Source organism: Aotus nancymaae, unplaced genomic scaffold, assembly GCF_030222135.1.
Source record: "Aotus nancymaae isolate 86718 unplaced genomic scaffold, 86718_ANA_hifiasm-v0.15.2.pri h1tg000089l, whole genome shotgun sequence".
Lineage (NCBI taxonomy): Eukaryota > Metazoa > Chordata > Mammalia > Primates > Aotidae > Aotus > Aotus nancymaae.
The window spans coordinates 26,451,247-26,468,450 of record NW_026988504.1 but is presented as its reverse complement, the minus strand read 5'-3'; positions in this window follow the sequence as shown (position 1 = coordinate 26,468,450).

The following is a 17,204-nucleotide window of genomic DNA, read 5'->3' as shown; positions in this document are numbered from 1 at the left end:
GGAGGTGGGCAGATAAAGAAGTGAAACACTGAACGGGGGTTAGAAACAGCCAGTATTGCCGGGCTTGGTGGCTCACGCCTGTAATCCCAGCACTTTGGGAGGCTGAGGCAGGTGGATCACCTAAGCTCAAGAGATCCAGACCAGCCTGATCAACATGACGAACTCCCATCTCTACTAAAAATACAAAAATTAGCCAGACATGGTGGCAGGCGCCTGTAATCCCAGCTACTGGGGAGGTTGAGGCAGGAGAATCACTAGAACTCAGGAGATGAAGGTTGCAGTGAGCCAAGATCGCGCTATTGCCCAGCCTGTGGCACAGAGTGAGACTCCATCTCAAAAAAAAAAAAAAAAAGAATCAGCCAGCATTTCCCTTCAGAGCAGCAACTGTCCCATGAGTAATAACAGATCTCAAGTAGGGGATGTCTATCATGTTAGAGAGCTTGGGGCTTGGGGCATGGGGGGGATGGAAGCTTCTTCAAGCAGTCAAGGGAGAGGCAGCCTGAGCCACCTGCTGCTCCTGCTAATTCCTTCCCAGTCCCAGTGCTCCTAGGGAGGGTTTTCTTCAAATAGGAAGCTGTTCTCCACAAGCAGCTCCTGCGATGGTACTGATGGATGCCTGGGAAACATGAAATCCACCAAAAAGGTAGAGAAACAGAATATGAGAGGCCAGGCATGGTGACTTACACCTGTAATCCCGGCATTTTGCAAGGCTGAAGGGGGCAGATCACCTGAGGTTAAGAGTTCGAGACCAGCCTGGCCAACATGATGAAACCTCCCTCTCTACTAAAAATACAAAAAAAATTAGCTGGGTGTGGTGGTGCACGCCTGTAGTCCCAGCTACTCAGGAAGCTGAGGCAGGAGAATCGCTTGAACCTGGGAGGGAGAAGTTGCAGTGAGTCAAGATCGCTGCCACTGCACTCCAGCCTGGGCAACACAGTGAGACTCCATATAAAAAAAAAAAAAAAAAGCTGGGTGTGGTGGCTCATGCCTGTAATCCCAGCACTTTGGGACGCCAAGGCAGGCAGATCACCTGAGGTTGGGACCAGACTGACCAACATGGAGAAATACCGTCTCTACTAAAAATACAAATTACCTGGGCTTGGTGGCACACGCCTGTATTCCTAGCTACTCAGGAGGCCGAGGCAGAAGAATCACTTGAATCGGGGAGGCAGGGATTACAGTGAGCTGAGATTGTGCCAATGCACTCCAGCCTGGGCAACAAGGGCAAAACTCTTGTCTAAAAAAAAAAAAAAAAAGAATATGGGCACAGGAGTAAACTGGGTAGTGAGGACAGTGAGGTTGACTACAGGAGCTTGACCACTCAGCCTCTGACTCCCTGTGGAAGATGAGCTTCCCAGAACAGGCTAGGCTTTAGCTTTATTCCCCTGTACCCAAGAAAAGTGGGAGAGAGAGGGCAGTGGGCTCTTCTCTCGCCCTTTGGCTCAGAGTTAGGAAGCTGCAGCAGAGCGTAGGAGGGACTGGGAGGGGCTAAAACAAACAAGGAAAGAGGCTTTTCAGGAAAACTTGGTTTCAGCTTCCACCCACTCTCCCTCCGCCCTCTGTGCTCCGGAGGGAAAGCTAAGAGGTGAGTTGCCATGTCCTGCACTTGCCTGCTCTCTGTGACTTAACTCCATCAAAGCCAGGGCCAGAGCCCAGGCGTCTGTCAGGGCTGGACTCAAAATCAGGACCCCCGGCATGCATCTAGCTCCCCACAGACCAGCACCACCACTAGCACCCTCCCCTTACTTGCCCTGGGTCGTCCTCAACGCGCACAGCTCTATTTGCTGCTGTGGTGGTCCTGCCTACCCCTTGTTACTTGCTGGGTGTTTGTTCCCCTAGGAGGTGGGGCCGGGTCAAGACTCCTTCCCCGCTGCAACCAGTGAGAAGGAAGAGGGAGAGGAGGTAAAGAGCTGAAATTCAGTCAGTCTGACCCTACTCTTGGCAAAAAGCTGGGTTGTTCTGCAGTCTGTGTGCAGTATGAAGGCAGAGGCTGGGAGGGAGAGGGCACAGGAGAGGGGTTACCTTACTCCCCCGCTCCTTCCTTCCTCTGCACTTCTTTTTTTGTTTTTTTGAGACGGAGTTTTGCTCTTGTTGTCCAGGCTGGAGTGCCTCTGCACTTTTTATAGGACCCCTCCTTTTCTCTGACAAAGAAGTAATTTGGGGGTCTTTCTTCTCAGCTGGTGAGAGGGGTACAGAATGAAAAGGCAGGTTCTCCTTTGGCTCCAGAAGCTTCTAGGCAGTCTGTGTACCCTGCTCCTTTCTCTGTCAGCAGCTGCTGGGAGAAAGGCAGGAACTATCAGACCCAAAGCCAGCAAGAAGAATCTTGGCTTCTCTTTGACCTCAACCTTGACCTTAAGACAACAGGTGCATCTCAGCACAACCTTCCTCCCCTCCCCTCCAGCTGGACCTTGCTGTTCACTTCATTTATTTATTTATTTATTTATTTATTTATTTGACAGAGTCTTGCTTTGTTGCCCAGGCTGGAGTGCAGTGGCGCGATCTCGACTCACTGCAACCTCCGCCTTCTGGGTTCAAGCCATTCTCCTGTCTCAGCCTCCCAAGTTGCTGGGATTACAGGCGCATGCCACAACTCCTGACTAATTTTTTTGTATTTTTAGTGGAGACAGGGTTTCGCCATATTGATCAGGTTGGTCTTGAACTCCTGACTGCAGGTGATCCACCCACCTCAGCCTCCCAAAGTGCTGGGGTTACAGGCATGAGCCACCACACCCAGCCTGCTGTTCACTTCACACACACACACACACACACAGACACACACAAACACACCATTTCTCCGATAGCCCAATTCAGCTCAAGAGAGGACTGAACTCTTTATAAATGGTACTCAGATAGGATCCAGGTAAAATAGATACATATTCACAACCTGCTACAGCAAGGCACTACCCTGGTTCTGCACACACTTCCACATGGATTCCTGAGTCTGGGATTCTGGGGACGAAGCTTCCCATTAGGGGCAGTGTTGGATCCTGCCGGTGTGTTTCCAAATATGTCTTTAATTTTCCCTGATTTCCTTGGACTACAGAGGACAGCAGACACAGAGGAGAGGAAGGAAAGGTATTGAGAACATTAAGCTCTGGTCAGAATTATGTATGTGTGCATGTGTGTGTGTGACTGTATGACGGTGAATGAGACTGCATGTTTGTGTGTGGGTGTGAATGCTGTGTGTGTGGGTGTGCGTGTTTGATCTGAGATCTTTTCTCCCTGTCAGTAGGTGGTTCTGGGTAACAGGGCAACACCCTCTGCAAATTCTGGGTGGCCTATATCTTGGGCGACTGTTTGACTGACTGACTGACTGACTGCGGGTGGGTCCTTGCTGGAAACAGGTCAGGCTTCTGTAGGTCCCTTCTCAACCCCCTCCTTTCTCACCAAGGAACCATTGCCCAGAGTAGAAACCTGTCTGCCCAGGTGATGCAACCCTGCAACCCCGGTATAGAAATGCTAGGGATGCCCCTGAGTCAGGGAACTAGCCATGTGCCTGGGAGAGACTCACACCCTGTCCTCCTAAATCCTTTTGCTTGTCTCTAAAAAGCAGCTCTCTTTCCCTACCCCACCCAAAGCCTCGATGTGTTGGGGAGAACTTCAAGAACATGCCGCAGGAAGGACAATGTCCGAGCTAACTTGCTTTTGGGCGGGGGAGGGGAATGGAGAAAGAAAGGGCAAGGCATGAGCCAGGGCTGGGTTCCATGGATGTGTTTTGCCTCAGATTCTATCTTTGCCTCACTACTGCTTTTTCCAAGGAAAGGAAGCCATAAATATGTATTAAGTAGCAACCGTATGCCAGGCACTGTGCAAAGTGCTTTATACACATTATTTCATTTAATATTCGCAACAACCCTGTGCTGTAGGTATCGTTCTTATTTTAGAGATGGGGAAACTGAGACGTAGAGAAGTTTATTAACTTGTCCAGGGTGCCAGAGAGTCTAGTGTTTAGTCTTGAAGCTGTATTTGCATAGCACTTAAGACTGAGAAGATGTCACATCAAAGAATGATGGCACTGATGGAGATTACTGGAGGGGCTAAAGCCCTCCTCTGGCTACCTCTTGGAACTACCACTGTCAATGTCACTATGAAAATGGCAATGTGGCCTCGCAGTGGCTCACGCCTGTAATCCCAGCACTTTGAGAGACTGAGGCAGGCGGATCACGAGGTCAGGAATTCCAGACCAACCTGGTTAATATGGTGAAACCCTGTCTCTACTAAAAATATAAAAATTAGCTGGGCGTGGTGGCACACGCCTGTAGTCCCAGCTACTCAGGAAGCTGAGGCAGGAGAATCGCTTTAACCTGGGAAGCGGGGGCTGCAGTGAGCCAAGATCGCACCAGTGCACTCCAGCCTGGGTGACAGAGCAAGACTCTGTCTCAAAAAAATAAAAAAAAAGAAATGGCAATGCTGGAGGGTCAACCCCAGGCCTGAAGATGAAATTCTACTAGCAAGACTGCCCCTCCTAGAGAGAGAGTGAGTACCGCTGCCTTCAGGGAACGTCTGAGCAGCAAACTGATCCTGGTGTTTCCCAAGCAATGGTGATGCTCGGAAGTGGGATGTATCACCAAGAACAGAAGCCCGAAGCACCCCTTGTTCCTGTCCCGGGGAGTACCTCAGCCTTCCACAATCTCTCCTTTAACCCCAGCCACATTTCCTCTTCCCCTAAACTCTTCCCACTCCCCATCCTACATTTCCCTCATCTGGTTCTAAAAGTAGAAGGGGCAGGAACAAGGTGCACAAACCACGGACTGCTATAGAGGTGACTAGCAGAAGTAGGCATCTGAAAACTCTTATCTACCCAAACCCTCTGACTCTGCCGTCTGCTGCTGGTGGTGAGGAGAGTGGGGCAGGTAGGTGAGGGCCCTTTAAAGTCCCATGGTGCTTCCTTACAGGGGCTGTATTAAGAAGATTGGCCAGGCTGGGTGGCTCACACCTGTAATTCCAGCACTTTGAGAGGCCGAGGCGGGCGGATCACCTGAGGTTGGGAGTTCAAGACTAACCTGACCAACATGGAGAAACCCTGTCTCTAAATACAAAATTAGCCAGGCTTGGTGGTTCATGCCCGTAATCCCAGCTACTCAGGAGGCTGAGGCAGGAGAATCACTTGAACCGGGGAAGTGGAGGTTACGGTGAGCCGAGATTGTGCCATTGCACTCAAGCCTGGGTAACAAGAGTGAAACTCCGTCTCAAAAAAGAAAAAAAAAAAAAAAGATTGGTTGAGAGAGAGTGTGGAAGGCCACCAAGGACCGACAAAAGTTGTGTCCAAAGCCTTAAGGAAACAGCGTCCCACTTCCCCATTTACCTGCTTGAGCAATGTGCACCTCTAAAACCAGCCCTTCCGAAAGCCACTGTCCTGGGCCAACGATTCTTAAGCAGATGCTTTGGAGAACCTGAAGGAAGGTCCCCCTCTCAGAGCCCAGGATCCCACCCACATCACAGGATCCTGGAGGCGGCATGGATTGTCCTTGACAATGGAGACTAAGCCCCAGATGACCCTTTTTCTGGCATCCAGTACATGCTATGCCAAGGCCTCCTGTCCGATCTTTGCCATGCTGCTGGAGCCACAGTGGTATCATCTTCCAGGCCCCTGCACCTGCCCATTGGCTGCCCTTGAGCCTCTGTAGAACTCAGATGCAGGGAGAATGGGGGGAGGGCGGGTCAAAGGAGAGGGGGTTTTCCACGTCTGCCTCCATCTCAAACCCTCTCCTTATCCAGTGTCTCTCCATTCTTTGGGCCTCTGCAGATCGCCATGCAGCTGCCTGGGGAGGCCAGAGGCTCATGACAGTCCTCGTGAGCAGGATGGACCTCGGAGGAGCTGCGGCCTGGGCAGGCATTAGGGGCCTTGTGTAGCTTCTGGGAGGCTTATATAAACACTGGCTGGGATGGGGAGAAAAGGGGGGTTGCAATGGGCTGCCCAAGGAAAAAAGCAACCCCCGCCCCACCAGCTCAGCCTGAGTGGAAAGAAGGAACAAGCCTCACTTTCCCTCCTCCCACTTCTCTCCCCTGGTCTGCAGCTGTTAGTTGGGCTGGAAAGACTGCGGTATCTTGGGGGAGGGGGGCAGGAGAAGGAGAGAGAGAGGATTCGACTTCACAAATTTGGGATCCCTCCCCCTCTTCTAAATTGAGGGGAGGGTGATCGGGGAAGAAGCAATTTGCCAAAGAGATTTTCAATGCCGCAGGAAGGAGCTTTGGCTCATTAGAATGCGCAGTTTGCACCCTGGAAAAAAAATCTGTGCTGGTTGCAAAAATGCAGACGTGTGTAGGGGCCCAGCGGAGATTAAAAAAAAAAAAAAAAAGCGCTAGCTCTGCAATGCAGGATCTGCGAAGTTTTGGTGCGATGAGGAAATGTGGGTCGTGCTCATTTCATTTGCTTGTTCCTGCTAACCTACTGTCCCCCTGACTCCAGCAGAGCCTCATATCCCAGCAAGAGGCATCACAGCTTAGAAATGGGGTCACGAGTAGGGGGCAGGAGCAGCGGGCCAGAAGTGGGGGGTCTGTGGTTAGAGTGCCCAGAGAAGGACCCATGGGATTTAGAGGGCCAGGCAGATGGAATGGGGCACTTCAATGAGGGATGGAGGCCGAATATGCCTTTTGCACCCACGTTTGTTCTCCAGCTGCACAGGGGTTAGTGGGAAAGCCCTTATAGGTTTCCTCCAGCCCTCAGCTCTTCCCCATCCCCAAGTAGCAGAAGGACTTTCCCTTTCCTGTCCACTAACCTTAGAGACCATTGCTGCAGAACCTTTGTTTCATGTCCCCAAACACACAAATCTCTGAATTGTCCTTGTTCTAATCCTGGAGTGGGCACTTGCTGTGTGTGTGTGTGGCATCCTCCTTCCTAGAAAGAAGGGACAGGGTAGTCTGATTGGGGGAGCCCAGGCTACAGGGAAGCCAAGTCTTGGCTCTGGGCTGACATCAACACATCACTATGAGGGCTGGGGTGGGCCCTTCTGTGTTCTTGGCTTGTGAAGGTCCTTTGTTCTTTTGAGGCTTAGGGTTCCCGGTTGTGTAAACACTAAGGGGCTGCCTGGGGAGACCATGTTTCCTTCCTGGGTGTTTGCTCCGCTGGTGGCTCAGGAGAGACAAAAGGAGACAGAAGCAGGATAAAGCGCGAGGAGACAAGAAGGGAGCCCCGAGCCCTTTCCCTCCTTCCTCATCTCGCAGCCTGTTTTTCTGGCCCATGGAGGAAGGGGCCCAGTGTGTTTGTGCCGGCTCGAGGCTCACGCGGGCTGCCGGGTCACATGGCCTGAGCATGTGCAGCCTGCTCCATTTCTACCACAACAACTCGCTCATAAACAGCCCGGCTGCTGCGGCGGTGGCGGTGGAGACATGTGCGAGCGAGGGGGTGGGGCACGTGGCCCTGCCCGAGCCAAGGGAAGGCGCTCCCTCAGCAGTGCCTCCACCCCTCCCGGCACTGGCGCTGCCTAGTCACAGGAAATTCCTAGTGCTCCTGTTGCTGCTGCAAAACATGTTTTGGGGAAGTGACTTTCAATAAGGGTGGAATCAATGGACTATTTTAAAAGAGACAGAATGGATAATCAGTTTGAGACCGACTTACACTTGCCCTTGCCCTCTCTTTCTAAGATCTGTGTACCCCTTAGGGTGGAGAGCTGAGCAGGTTCTCACAGTCCTCACCCGTTCCTTCCACCTAAACTACATAAAATTGGAACCATGTCCGGGCTGGACGCGGTGGCTCAAGCCTGTAATCCCAGCACTTTGGGAGGCCGAGGAGGGTGGATCACGAGGTCAAGAGATCGAGACCATCCTGGTCAACATGGTGAAACCGCGTCGCTACTAAAAATACAAAAAATTAGCTGGGCATGGTGGCGCGTGCCTGTAATCCCAGCTACTCAGGAGGCTGAAGCAGGAGAATTGCCTGAACCCAGGAGGCGGAGGTTGCGGTGAGCCGAGATCACGCCATTGCACTCCAGCCTGGGTAACGAGCGAAACTCCGTTTAAAAAAAAAAAATTGGAGCCATGTCATCTCAGCACTTTGGGAGGCCAAGGTGGGCAGATCATTTGAGGTCAGGCATTTGAGACCAGCCTGGCCAACATGGTGAAACCCTGTCTCTACTAAAAATACAAAAATATTAGCCAAGCATGGTGGTGGTCGCCTGTAATCCCAGCTAAGAATTGGGAGGCTGAGGCATGAGAATCCCTTGAACCCTGGAGGTGGAGGTTGTAGTGAGCCGAGATCAGGCCACTGCACTCCAGCCTGGGCAACAGAGTGAAACAGAAAAAAAAAAAAAAGGAACCAATCAGGTCCTCACAGTGAACTGGGATTCTCTAAGACAGTGGTTCTCAAGAACAGCAAAGGGGTCAGGATCACCTGGGAACCTGTTAGAAACGCATATTCCCAGGCCAAGTGAATCAGAAGCTCTGGGAGCAAAGTCCAGCAATCTGAGTTTTAACAAGGCCCTTGGGATTCTGGGAAGCCTGAGACCTACTGTTCTAGGTCTTTGGTCCCTAGCAATCAGTCCTCTAGGAGAATCTAGCCCAAGATCTGCGGACATGTAGGCTGGGTGTGGTGGCTCATGTCTGTAATCCCAGCACTTTGGGAGGCCACGGCAGGTGGATTACTGGAGGCCAGGAGTTTGAGACCAGCCTAGTCAGCATGGTGAAACCCCGTCTCTAGCAAAAAATATAAAAATCAGCCAGGTGGGGTATACGCCTGTAATCTCAGCTACACGGGAGGCTGAGGCAGGAGAATTGCTTGAACTGGGAGGTGGAGGTTACAGTGAGCCAAGGTTGCACCACTGCACTCCAGCCTGGGCGACAGAGTAAGACCCTGTCTCAAAAAAAAAAAAAAGGTACGGGACATATCAGCCTTCCCCCTTTGTGCTGCTTCATCTCAAAGTCCAGCCATAGAGCATAATCAGATTTAGTCTGACCCAGCATAAAAAGGATTTATTGAGTGCTTCCTGTGTGCAGATTCTGGAAATGTGGGCACATGGCACAACAGTAGTAGAATAATGAGTAGCTGAGATCTCAAAGAGGAATGGAAGGTACTGGGTGAGGGAAGAATGAAAGAAAAGGCTAGAATTATATTTGTTTATCCTTCCTCCATCTTACTTTTCTTCCTGTCCCAAGGCTCCTATTTGAACAAATGATTGTGGCTTTGTTTGAGGCTGGAGGTAGAAATTAGGCCCTTATCTATTTTTGCTGGCCATGGGGACCCCAAGTTAGTTACAGCCATAGGCTCTTGACTCCCTATGAGTAACTAAAAGAATATGAGGACCATGCACACAGGCACACACAAATACTCACTCCTTGAGATCTCAGATGCCAGGGTAGGGAGACCAAGAGAAGGAATGAGGTCCCAGAAGGTTGGAAGTTCCCTGGGTAAAATGAGTTTAGCAGATAACAAGCAGGAAAAGTCTTTCAATAGGGGAGGAGGGCGGGGTCATCCCTGATCTACCCCACCTTCCTGAGACCCAGAAACTGTGGCCAGAGGAAACAAAGGTCCCTAAGGCAAATCACAAAGCCTCCTGAGAACGAAACCTGAGTCTGGAAAGCGAGTGGAGAATGAGGGACAGACACCAGATCCAAAGGTTTCCCTTACACAGGCAAATGGGGGTGGTGGTGGAGAGGGATGGGAGCCATGCCCCACCCCTCTCCTCAGACCTTCTCTCCATCACAGGCAGTTCTCAGGAGCAGAACTCCTATTACTGTCTCAGTCTAGCAGTTGACTCCTGGGCTCTCCCTGCTTCATTTTTTGAGGAATAAGCTTTCTTCTGATTCTCACAGAGCCCTTTCTTTTGCTTCTCTTCAAGGCTTTCTCTCTGTGTCTGAAAGGCTCTAGGCTCAAGGAGCAGACAGCCCTGCAGGCTCAGCTGCAGTGACCCACATTGGCTCTCCCCTAGGCCCTGGGTGCGGGGGCTGAGGTTTCAAGATAGGAACTTGGGAATCTAGCACAGGTCTACAGATGATGACATCAGGCAGACAGGCTGCAAAAGGGGCATTGAGGGACTGGACCCTGAAGCAGGGGATGCCACAGGACTATATGTTCTCATGTTGTCATTTGAGGGCTTTTTGTGGGCAATAGATCAGAAGACTCTCATCCCCAAAATGTACACCTGAGCAGTGACCCCTTGGAGAGGAGCCAGTGGTCCCTGACAGGCCCAGTCTCTATTCATGAGATTTGGGAGTGGTTTCTGCCTGCTCCCTATTCTTGTTACACCGGTCTGCTGCAGGGGACTAGAAAGATGATGTGGAAGAGTGAGTTCAGATTTCAGCTGATTTATTTCAGGGAAATGAAGGCTGTATAAGGTAAGATATGCAGAAATCCACTTACTCCCAGGCTTAACTATATAGAGACCCTGTACTTCTTTAGACTCAGGGTTCTGAGAAGGATCCAGAAGGAGCTCTCGAGATTAATTACCATTTACAAAGTCCTTACCTCGGGACCCTGGCAACTGAATCCCTCTTTCCAGCTATCGGCCTTCTGGAATGGGGAAGGCAGTTTCTGAAATAGGTGCTTTCCCTCTCTCCCACTATAAGCCACAGTGTTTAGGATGACCACTGCTTCCAGATTGTGTGTTTTGCCCTGGCAAGGAAATCCTATTGTCGGGGGAGGAAGTGAGGCGGTGGTGACACAGAGTGATGGATGAGCCTTTTGCTTAACAGAGAGAGAGAGAAAGCGGGCAGGCCGTGCAGAACCGAGTGGCTCTTGGGTCCAAAGGGCTTCCCCTTGGCCAAGTCCCACCCCAAAGCCCAGGAAGTCCACAGCTTGGCACTCAGCCAAGGCAAAAACATTCCTCAGGACTCTGACAGGCTGGGGGATGGTTCCTACCATGAGGATGGGGTAGGGGAAGGAAATACATGGAGGAGGAAATGACCACAGAGAAGAGGGTGAGGGTAAGAGGTGGGGAGTGATTTCTCAGTGCTCTAAGTCCCTTTTAGAGAGAAAGGTTGAGGCTGGAGGCCGTCTCATTGGCTTGTGAAGGGCTTGCAGCCTCAGAGCAGATGACTCCTGGGTTACCCCTCTGCTCAGGGTCATCCCTGATGACCCAAGCTGTCCTCTGGAGGCTTGTTAACTTGATCTCCCTCCCTTACTCTGGGGTTGTGGTTGAGCTTGGGAGCCCCTGAGTGGCTAAAAGCTGGAATTGCAGTTGTGCTGGGGGAAGAGCCCATCTGGTCTCCCTCTGCCTCTCCACCTCTGCCCCTCCCTTTCCTTCTCCCTAAGCCCAGGACTCTGGAAATAGCACCTGGTAATGGGAGCGCTGACAGATGCTGAGTTATAGGAGAGCAAATGTCCTGGCTAGAGTCCTCAACATTCTAGTTTGGTCGCTTTGGGGCTGTTTCCCTTGAAAACAGGTGCCCCAGCAAGGATTGAAAAAGTACCTATTGGGTACTATGCTCACTACCTGGGTGACAGGTTCAATCATACCCCAAACTTCAGCATTACATAATATACCCTTGTAACAAACCTGCATAGGTGCCCCCTGAATCTAAAATAAAAGTTGAAATTCACACACATACAAGCACACACAAAAGAAAAAGAAAATAGGTGCCCCAGGACTCCTCCCATTCTCTTCCACAAATTACTGTTTAACATGCCCCTAAGTAGTGTGCTTCTTGGCTACAATGAGGTCGCCCTCCTAGGGCTCCCAGGCTGGTAGCTTCTGGACAATCCACTATTCATGACCCCTATGACCTTGGAGAAAGAAACGGCCCCACAATAATTCTGATTTTAAATTTACCCTTCCCTACCTGCACTACTTAGTCTTACTCTTCCTTCTCTGAGCCTTGCCCATAACTCCTTCCCCAAGTCAGCCTCCAACCTTGAATGTTTCCTCACCCTCAGTTCCCTACCCAACCCTACATGTCCTGTAGGAAATAGGAGGGAGGTGAAAAACGGACAAAGCTTAGGTTAGACTTTTTTCCAAGGAAACTAGTGTGGCTTCCTTTGACCTATTTTCTAACTTTCCCTGGTTAGCCCCCTTGTTCCATGTACCAAGGCTTCCCACTGGACTAATTTTTGCTGCCTGCCCCACTCCTCCTTCCTCCAACATGATCTCCTGGGGCTCTTCCCATCCAGGGAAAATGTTCCCCAATGGGAAGAGAGGGAGATATTCCGTTTTGGAAACAATTTATGTCAGCTCGAGGAATCCAAGCTCATAGACAACTAGAGTGTTGCTGAGGAAGAGGGTGGCGGTAGTGAGCAAAAAGCAGCTCACCCACCCAGAGGAGGCCCTGTTCCCATCACCTAGCCCATAATTAGGGCATTCTTGGCTCTTGTCTGGAATGGGAGGATCTGAGTACTCTGCCAACATCATGAAGAACTCCACGGAAATGGAGTTGGAGTAGAGGTAACCAACTTTGCAGCTGGAAATTAAAACTTTATCCAACTCCACCTAAGGTAGTTTTCTTTGACGACACCCTTCTCTTGCATTCGTCTCATCGTTTGACTGTGTAATCCTTAGTTATTAGCCAGGGAACTATTTGGATATTAAATCATTTTAAGCAGAGGCAGCTGCATTCCCTATTGTACTTAATCCCTCATCAGCTTTCCTCCCCTCAAACTGCTGCCCCACAGTCACCCTGAAGGGGGCACTTTTGTTCAGTCGTTAGCTGGTGCCAGCTGAAAGGGAGCCTCAGGAAGGAAACATAACAATTGGTCACATGTTGGGGGTGAGGGTTCTCGCGGGGGCCGCTGGGACAGGGAAGGGAGGTCCACGTGGAGTGGGCGGAACGCGCTGAAAGTTTTGGCGGGGCTAGCAGAAGGAGAAAAATACCCAAATTTGAGTTGTGATTTTTAATGGGGGGGCGGGAAGGCAAGGAGGGTGTATCCTACCCTCTGAGAGGCCCCCGAGACGGAGAGCAGGAGAGCAGCACACTAGCATCCTGCTCACACAACGAGGGGCAGGGTTTCTGCCTGAAAGAGCTGAGCCAGGCCGGGCTGCAAAGCTGGAAGCCTCTGTGGCTTCATACTGGTTTCCCAACCCCTATCCTCCCAGAGAAGGCAAAGGTGGCCTCTCCAACCGTGGTGTCCTTTCGGTGCCACAGGACTGGGCTAATACCAGCCACGCAACTTCAGTCTCTATTTACCTTTCTGAGAGCTTCAGGAAACCGTCCAGATGAATCCTCTTTCCCTGGGGAGAAGCCAAAACAAGTCTCCTCCTTTTACTACCTAGTTAGTTCTGCCCCACTGTTGGCTGGAACATGTAGCTTTATACAGTCATCAAGCTGCAAAGGACCTTAGAGATGATCTATTTCCATTTTCTTTTTTGGTCTGGGAAAACCAAGCCCAGTCAAGTAAAAAGGTTTGCTGCATCCTCTTTCCACAACATAGGCATTCCCTTCAAAGAATGTAGGTCATAGAAATGGAAATCTGCCATTCTATAAGCCTTAGAGGGACGGTGAAAGTGTTGGTTTTAACTCTTTCCATACCCTTAGGCAGAGGGCAAAAAGAATGATTATCTCATTAGGGACAGAATTGCTTAGGGAGGCCGATACAGTGGCTAAATCCTGACACAGTGACTGTAATACCAGCACTTTGGGAGGCCAATGCGGGCAGATCATCTGAGGTCAGGAGTTTGAGACCAACCTGGCCAACACAGTGAAATCCCATTTTTACTAAAAATATAAGAATTAGCTAGGCATTGTGTCAGGCGCCTGTAATCCCAGCTCCTTGGGAGGCTGAGGTAGGAGAATCGCTTGAACCCAGGAGGTGGAGGTTGCAGTGAGCCGAGATTGCACCACTGTGCTCCAAGCTGAGCGACAGAGCAAGGCTTCGTCTCAAAAAAGAAAAAAAAAAAAGACTTAAGGACTTGATTTACGGGTCCTAAACACTTTTCCTAGGCTCCCTAACAGCTGGCAACTCTTATTTGCCCCCATGGGCCTTTGAGAGCTCTCTTCTTTTTATTTTTTTTATTTATTTTTTTTTTTAGACGGAGTTTCACTCTTGCTGCCCAGGCTGGAGTGCAATGGCACGATCTCAGCTCACCGCAACCTCTGCCTCCAGGGTTCAAGTGATTTTCTTGCATTAGCCTCCCGAGTAGCTGGGATCACAGGCATGCGCCATCACACCCAGCTAAGTTTGTATTTTTAGTAGAGACGGGGTTTCTCCATGTTGGTCAGGCTGGTCTCAAACTCCTGACCTCAGGTGATCTGCCCACCTTGGCCTCCCAAAGTGCTGAGATTACAGGCTTGAGCCACTGCACCCACCCCTTTTTTGTATTTCTTAGTTCAGGGATCACCACAGCTTAAAAACTGAATGGTTTGGAAGCAAGAATTCCTTTCTCTTCTTAGAAGACGTCTTCTCAGGTTTCAGTTTTCTGGTGGTTTAGTCAGGTCATCCTGTGAATTGACATCAAGATCAGACTTCCAATCCAAAAATTCCACCCTTGGCTTTGGTGGGGAAAAGCATGTTTACTTAGTCTGGAGCAGTGAAATCCTAGACTTTGGATTTTAGAGCTGTAAAGTTTCCAGGAAAAAAAAAAAAGTTAGGGCCAGGGACAGTGGCTCATGCCTGTAGTCCCAGCACTTTGATAGGCCAAGGTGAATAGATCACTTGAGCCCAGGAGTTTGAGACCAGCCTGAGCAACATGGTGAGCCCCCATCTCTACAAAACGAGGTTGGGCGCCGTGGCTCAAACCTGTAATCCCAGCATTTTGGGAGGCCAAGGAGGGCGGATCACCTGAGGTCAGGAATTTGAGACCAACCTGACCAACGTGGAGAAACCCCGCTTCTATTAAAAATACAAAATTAGCTGGGCTTGGTGGTGGGCGCCTGTAATCCCAGCTACTCGGGAGGCTGAGGGCAGGAGAATTGCTTGAACCCAGGAGACAGAGGTTGTGATGAGCTGAGATCATACAATTGCACTCCATCCTGGGCAACAAGAGTGAAACTCAGGCTCAAAAAAAAAAAAAAAAAAAAAAGCAAAAATTAGCCAGGCATTGTGGCACATACTTGTAGTCCCTGTGACTCAAGACGCTGAGGTGGGAGCATCACTTGAGCCTGGGAGTTCAAAGCTGCAGTTCAGTATGATCATGTCTGTGAATAGCTGCTGCACTCCAGCCTGGGCAACATAGCCATACCCAGCTAAAAAAAAAAAAAAAAAAAAAAAAAGTCAGCCAATCCCTGTTGTAGAGTCCCAAGCAGTGGTTCTCAAACTTAAAGTATATCAGAATCACCTGGAGAGCTTATTGAAACACCACCTACTATATCTCACCCCGCAGTTTCTTATTCATTAGGTCTAGGGTGGGAAGCCAATAATTTGCATATCTAACAAGTTTCCAGGTGATACTGAAGGTGCTGGTCTGGAACCACAGTTGGGCTAGAGAGGAAGAAAATGTGATTTATTCATGGAATTGCCATCTGGTTAATCTTAGAAATTTGACGGGAAAGTCCTCCTTCTCCCTCAGCCCCCTTTATATTGATCAATAAATCCTGCCAATTAGTAATAATGTGATAACTACATTATCAAGCATTACCAGATGCCACATGCTATGATAAACATTTTACATGGATTATCTCATTTAATTCTCACAATAACCCCGTGAAGTAAGGTATCAGTATAGTCACTTTAGATAAGCAACCTGAGGTAGAAGTTAAATAACAGACAGCCACTAAACAGGAGAACTGTGATTGCCATTTGCAGTTTCACATCAGAACCTTTGCTCTTAACAGCTGAATCTCCTCCCGTCATTCCCTCTATATCTCCATGCCACTAATATCTTTACTACTCATCATCTCACACCTGCACTAACAAGTCTTCAAGTTGGCCTCCTGCTTTTGGTGCAGAGACACAAATATTAAAGTTAGCTTTCCAGATACACAAATCTAATCATTCTATGCTTTGGTGGAAATCCTCTGATGTTTCACCAAGGCTGATAAATTATACATTCCTGGCCGGGCGCAGTGGCTCACGCCCATAATCCCAGCATTTTGGGAGGCTGAGGTGGGTGGATCACCTGAGGTTGGGATTTCAAGAACAGCCTGACCAACATGGAGAAACCCCATCTCTACTAAAAATACAAAATTAGTGGAGTGTGGTGGTGCATGCCTGTAATTCCAGCTACTCGGGAGGCTGAGGCAGGAGGATCGCTTGAACCCAGGAGGCAGAGGTTGTGGTGAGCTGAGATCCTGCCATTGCACTCCAGCCTGGGTAACAAGAGCAAAACTGCATCTCAAAAAAAAAAAAACACAAACAAACCATACATTCCTTTTTTTTTTTTTTGAGACGGAGTTTCGCTCTTGATACCCAGGCTGGAGTGCAATGGTGCGATCTCAGCTCACCGCAACCTCCGTCTCCTGGGTTCAGGCAATTCTCCTGCCTCAGCCTCCCGAGTAGCTGGGATTACAGGCACACGCCACCATGCCCAGCTAATTTTTTGTATTAGTAGAGACAGGGTTTCACCATGTTGACCAGGATGGTCTTGATCTCCTGACCTCGTGATCCACCCGCCTCGGCCTCCCAAAGTGCTGGGATTACAGGCTTGAGCCACCACGCCCGGCCTTCCATACATTCCTTAACTGTGCCTTCAGACCTTCATAATCTGGCCTCAATGTGTCTTATCCCTCATATCCCCCACTATCCAGAACTACACTCCAGTGAACTTCTCTCGTTTTCTACAATTACATCCTTTTTTTTTGAAATGGAGTTACACTCTTGTCACCCAGGCTAGAGTGCAGTGGTGCAATCTTGGCTCACTGCAACCTCCACCTTCTGGGTTCAAGTGATTTTCCCGCCTCAGCCTCCCTAGTAGCAGAGACTACAGGTGCGCACCACGGCACCCAGCTAATTTTTATATTTTTAGTAACAGGGTTTCATCATGTTGGCCAGGCTGGTCCCGAACTCCTGACCTCAGGTGATCCGCCCGCTTCGGCCTCCCGACATCCTGGGATTATAGGCGTGAGCTACCACACACCCAGCCCGGCCCAATTACATCCTTTTATGCCATGCCTTTGCAATGTTCTTACCTCTGCCTGAAATGGCCTATGATCTCAACCTTCAAGGCCTACCTCAGTTATCACCTCCTCCTTAATTCCCTCCAGATAGTATGTTCACATTTGTTCCCAGACAAATTTATTCTTCTCTAGGTTTCACTATTTTTTTTAGAGAGAGTGTTGCTCTATCAACCAGGCTGGAGATCAGTAGTATGATCACAGCTCACTATAACCTTAGCCTCCTGGGCTCAAATAGTTCCCCCACCTTAGCCTCCCAAGTAGCTAGGACTATAGGCATGCACCACTATGCT